This window comes from Colobus angolensis, unplaced genomic scaffold, assembly GCF_000951035.1.
Source record: "Colobus angolensis palliatus isolate OR3802 unplaced genomic scaffold, Cang.pa_1.0 Scaffold326, whole genome shotgun sequence".
NCBI classification, from domain to species: Eukaryota; Metazoa; Chordata; class Mammalia; order Primates; family Cercopithecidae; genus Colobus; species Colobus angolensis.
The window spans coordinates 2,513,877-2,519,885 of NW_012116555.1; positions in this window are offsets into that span (position 1 = coordinate 2,513,877).

Consider the following 6,009-nt stretch of genomic DNA (forward strand, 5'->3'; position numbering starts at 1 on the left):
GCAAGGCCTGAGTAAACTCCTACTGAGACAGACCACTGTGTTAAAATTTGTTTAAAGAATCTCAATAATTCAATGATTAAAAATTGAAATTACAATGTATTGATCTTTAATTATTTCTAAGGCATAATTATGCTATGTCCTTTATATACAGTATATCTTTTATTTCTTACCTATTCTGAGGTTAAGCTTGATATTGAGTCTAAGGCTAATCAATGTTGCTAAATTGTAGGAATACAAGGGATAGCTAGTAAGGGGCACAGCTAGAATTCAACTCCAGGACTATTTTGTTTCAAGTCAACTTCTCTTAATCATTATGTCACACTGCTACTTCTACTAAGAAGAAATTAAGTATTAATATAGAAAGAAATAATAAGAACAACAGAAGAGTCATGCTTAAAGAGGGAAATAATTAAATTGGATAAGTTAATACAGAAAAGATAAAAACAAGACAATGTTAATAGAGACTTTTCTGAAGCAGTGCTTTATTTTATTTTATTTTATTTTGTTTTGTTTTGTTTTGTTTCATTTTGTTTTATTTTTTGAGACAGAGTCTCGCTCTGTCACCCAGGCTGGAGTGCAGTGGCATAACCTTGGCTCACTGCAAGCTCCATCTCCGGGGTTCACGCCATTTTCCTGCCTCAGCCTCCGCGTAGCTGGGACTACAGGCGCCCGCCACCACGCCTGGCTAATTTTTTTATATTTTTAGTAGAGACGGGGTTTCACTGTGTTAGCCAGGATGGTCTCGATTTCCTTACCTCGTGATCCACCCGCCTCAGCCTCTCAAAGTGCTGGGATTACAGGCTTGAGCCACCGGGCCCAGCTATGATATTACTTTAAGTGTTTTTAATGACATTTTGTGGTAGTCATTACTAGCATTCACAATTGTTTAAGATTTTTCTCCTGAACTCACAGATGATAACCCTCCCCAGCCACATTACACAAAGGTAGACCATGTGACTAATGACAGCCAATGAACTATAACTAAAAATGGTGCATTTCTTTTGAGGGCTGAAGCATTGAAAAGCAGATAAGAGTGGCAATACAGAAGATACTTATATGTCTGTGAGGAGCAGATGTCCCTACTAATGCAAAATGGTTAAGTTTCATACATAAGATCTAGGTTTTGTTTTCTTGAGCTCCTGAGATTTGAAATTATTTGTCATTACAGCATAGTCTATCCCATGTTTGCTAATATAATTAATATCTAATACATACAAAACATTATTGATAATAGGTTTATAAATATTTTAATAAGAGTTTTATCTTTCTACATATAAACAGAAATGTATATATACTATATATATATATATGACAGTAAGATTTATATAAAAGAATTGGCTTACGTGATTGTGGAAGCTGGAACGTTTGAAATTTGTAGGGCATTCGAGCAGGCTGGAAATTCAAGTAAGAGTTGACGTCATAGTCTTGAGTTTAAAATCTGTAGGGCAGACCAGATAAAACTCAGGCCGAGCCGGGCGCGGTGGCTCAGGCCTGTAATCCCAGCAGTTTGGGAGGCCGAGACGGGCGGATCACAAGCTCAGGAGATAGAGACCATCCTGGCTAACACGGTGAAACCCCGTCTCTACTAAAATACAAAAAAAAAAAAAAAAAACTAGACGGGCGAGGTCATGGGCGCCTGTAGTCCCAGCTACTCAGAGGCTGAGGCAGGAAAATGGCGTGAATCCAGGAGGCGGAGCTCACAGTGAGATTGTGCCACTGCACTCCAGCCTGGGAGACAGAGCGAGACTCCGCCTAAAAAAAAAAAAAAAAAACTCAGGCAGAGTTCTATATTGTGGTCTTGAAGTAGAATTGCTTCTGCCTCAGTAAACTTCTTTTTTCTCAAGGCCTTCAACTAACTGAATGAGACCCACCTTTGTTATGATGGATAATTTGCTTTACTTAAAGTCAAATGATAGTAAATGATATTCACGTTCACAAATACCTTCAAAGAAGCATCTAGATCTGTTTTACCACACAACTGGACACCTTCTCCTAGTCAAGTTGACACATAAAATTAATCATTACAGTAAGTAATAAAAAATAATGTCTGCCATCTTATTTAATGGCAATATTGTCAGTAATATTGAATAAAAAATAATGTCCACCATCTTATTTAATGGCAATATTGTCAGTAATACTGATATCTCCCATAGGAAATACATGTATTTCTCATGGAAATTCAGGTTGTGCGTATGCATAAGCTCTTGACAATTGTAATAGAAAATAAGTCAAATTATTAACCTACTCAAATATTTACATAGTGTTATGGACTGAATTGTGTACCCCAAAATATGTTGAAGTCCTAACCCCAGTACTTCGGAATGTGACCTTATTTGGAGATGAGTTTTTTTACAGAGGTAGCCACCTTAAATTGAGGTCATTAGTGTAAGTCCCAATCCAGTGTGACTTATTTCTTTATTGAAGGGAGAAATTTGGACACAGAGATACACATAGATGATGAGGTGAGGAAGAAGACAGCCATCTATGAGTTTCCTCTCAAACCTCAGAAAGACTTAACCCTTCTCACACTTTCATTTTGTACTTCTGGCCTCTAGAACTGTGAAACAATAAATTCCCATTGTTTACAACATCCACTCTGTTAATCATTCATTGCTTCAGCAACCTTTGCTAACTAGTACACATAATGTAAGCAAAACATCTCAATGAACTATTTTATGACTGAATCTAATTGATAAATTTGTAGTGTTATATATTTCTATTCTTTTTGCCCTCCAGTATTTCTTTAATTATGGTGGAAGAATAAAAAATAATAAAATATGAGAATCCCCACTGACTGCAAGGTCATGCTAACTTATTAAATGTTTCCGCTTCAACTAGACTTGAAAGACATATTTGAAGTGAATACTAGAAAATTGCCTAATATTATTATTTATTAAACTGAAATCCAGACAGTTTAAGAAACTTGTTCAAGAACACACAGCTATTATGATTGATATTAGGACTATAAACCAGATCTGAATTAGGACTGCATTTATGGATACTTGGTGGAAACTTCACAGAGAACACTTATAGCTATTGTAGTGCAAAGTGCTTGATCCCTGTAATTAGAAATAAGCTGAAAATTATTAGGTTTACCTTGTAATTTTCACTTTGTAAAAATTTACTTTACTTTGTAAAGTACTTTGTAAATTTACTTTGTAAATTTTATCACATATAAGTCTCAATGTGCTGGTTAAGAATGGCCAGGCGTATGGCCCATGTAGGACTCCCATCATTACCTTGGATGGTGATTTGTCCCTAGTAAGTGTTGAATAAGAAGCTGTACTTTGCATCAATGTCAGCCTTCCCCAGTTTCAGAAGTCATGGCTATAACTATTAAGTTCATTTTTACTGAACTCAGCATTTTACTGTCACCGAAGCATGGCTCTTAAATCTTAAGCTCAACCCCACCCAAGAATCTTATCTCTAAACAAGGGTACTATCATATGTTGATAATAATTTAAATCACTAAGACTTTAATCTTCAAATAATCTGAACTGTGATTTCTTAACTGAAGATAGTGAATATTTTTTAAGACAAGAGAATTATGATTATGTTTCTGACACAGAAATACTTCACATTTATTTGTAATAGATAATAAAATAATATTGAGTATTTCAAAGTATGAAAAATTTTGTTCAAGGTGATGTGGTAACTCATAGTGCTGAAAATTCTAAAGTGATAGTGAGAATGAAACATCAGCTTTTCTAAAAAGCACTTTAGAAGCTGAAGAACTGAAAGTTCTCCATTAACCCGGTAATAACTATGCAGTGGAAAATTTGGCTGATAGCTTGAATTAAAACTTTTTTTAAAAATGAAAAGAGAGTAGAGATTCAGTTAAGAGTTGTGAAACGCAGATCTACTCCCTGCTTTTTGTCAAATGTTCAGGAGCAGCAGGTCTGCTACAGAAAATGCAACATAAAATTCTGTATTTTTTAAAAAAACTTTTCAGTCATAATGAAAAAAATTGTTGAACTATCATTTAGTCTGCATAGAATTAAAAGTGTAAAAGCCAGGATGGGTGCGGTGGCTCACACCTGTAATCTCAGCACTTTGGGAGGCCTAGGTGGGTAGATCATTTGAGATCAGGAGTTCGTGACCAGCCTGGCCAACATGGTGAAAATCCATCTCTACTAAAACTACAAAAATTAGCCAGGCACACGCCTGTAATCCCAGCTACTCAGGTGACTGAGGTAGGAGAATGGTTTGAACTCGCGGCAGTGAGCCATGATTGCACCATTGCACTCCATCCTGGGAGATAGAGACTCCATCTAAAAAAAAAAAAAAAAAAAAAAAAAAAAAAAAAAAAAAGTGTAAAAGCAATAACTAATATGGTAGTATACAAAAATAATTGTTTAACGAGGACTGATGCATCACAAAATATTTCAAGAAAAGGTAAGAGTGAAGGCATCCAATTTTATCTAGAATGAAGGCATCCAATTTTATCTATCTTTTATAAAAACTTGAAAATAAGCATTTTCATTTGAAAACAAATGAAAATTTATTTAAACAATAAATACTTAAAGTAGATTTTCTTCTACAACTAAATATATTTTTAAGGATTTTGACCCATAGCACTCTTTATGTCCTCAGAGCAGTAATAATAAAAATTAGCTCCTTGACCAGTTTTAGCTAATGAACTACTGAGTCAGGTATCATTTTTTGGTGCTTACATTGAAATCAGAATGATTTTATGACACTATGGTAGAACAGGATTTCAAGAGCCCATGGAACATGCCCAAGGTTATCTACTGTGTCATCTCTCTCTGTTGAGTAGGGAAACCTGCCTGATTGACTTATATGGCAGCATATTTAAAAATTAAAACCGAGAGAAATGACTAAACTGGCTGTTTGGCTTCTGTGAAAGAAGCTAATACAAGTCTTTGAGGAAAGATCATATTTGCTAATAGGATTGGAACTTTGTTTATTTATGGCAACACTTGGCTGAGAATTACTGAGTTGTTGATTCCCAGCCCCTTTTTAGGAGGTGCATAGAGTTGTGGCTGTAAATTTGCTTCTCTCTTTATTGTCTCTAATAAATATGGCATGCTCAAAAGCAACTGAGCCTGAGCTGGCCGCTGAAACTGGAGAACAAAGCATTTCATTCAATTCTTCTTAAAAGGCACAGCAACTTTTTGTCACACCCCAGAGCCCTCAACAGGAGTTCATTTCACATTCCTGTCTGTATGTACTGTGCTCAGCATGAAGCAGTTCCAAAAGACATTAGACTGTGAAATTCAGGAAACCTTTGGATCAAATAATTACCATTTCCTTCATTATATATTAATTCAGGATGGCTTCCCTTTTGTTTCTCAAGCATAATTGGTGCTGTATTTTTTTTTTCCAAAACAGTTGGAATATGTTTCTGTGTTTCTGTTCAAGGTGATCTGCAGCTGCTTAGGCAACCAATTCCTTTTTCTTTTCTTTGATTAAATGTTGAAGGACATTATTTGGAAGTGAGAAGACAGATAGGGGCAGGTTATTTCCAAATAGTACTTTATTCAAGAATATCGCTTATTATTTAAAGATGCTTTTAGAAAATAGACACTCGATTTTTCAAGTAATATCTCCCACAAGGTTATAATAATATAAATACAGTATATATTTCTACACACATGTACACATTGCGTTGTTTCTGGGGCAATAGAACAAAATCTTCATGTTCAAACACATGTTTTATCATACTTTGATGGTTTTTTACAAAACTCAGGTTTATTATTTGAGATTAAGGCAGTCAGCAGACATGCATGGTTATATAGTGTGGACCTATTATGGTTCCTCTGTGTGAGGTAATTGGGTAAGGATATAAAATAAAAAGGCTCAATCGTTTCTCCTGAAGAAAATACTACCCACTGTGTAAAGACTATAAGTGAATACAGTAATAACACAATGAAGGGAGGCATACAGGAGAGCGTAACTGGCACTACAGAAGGATCTACCTTCATTCAGTGAGTTGTATTTAAAATAAACTTTGAGGCTGGGCGCGGTGGCTCACGCCTGTAATCCCAG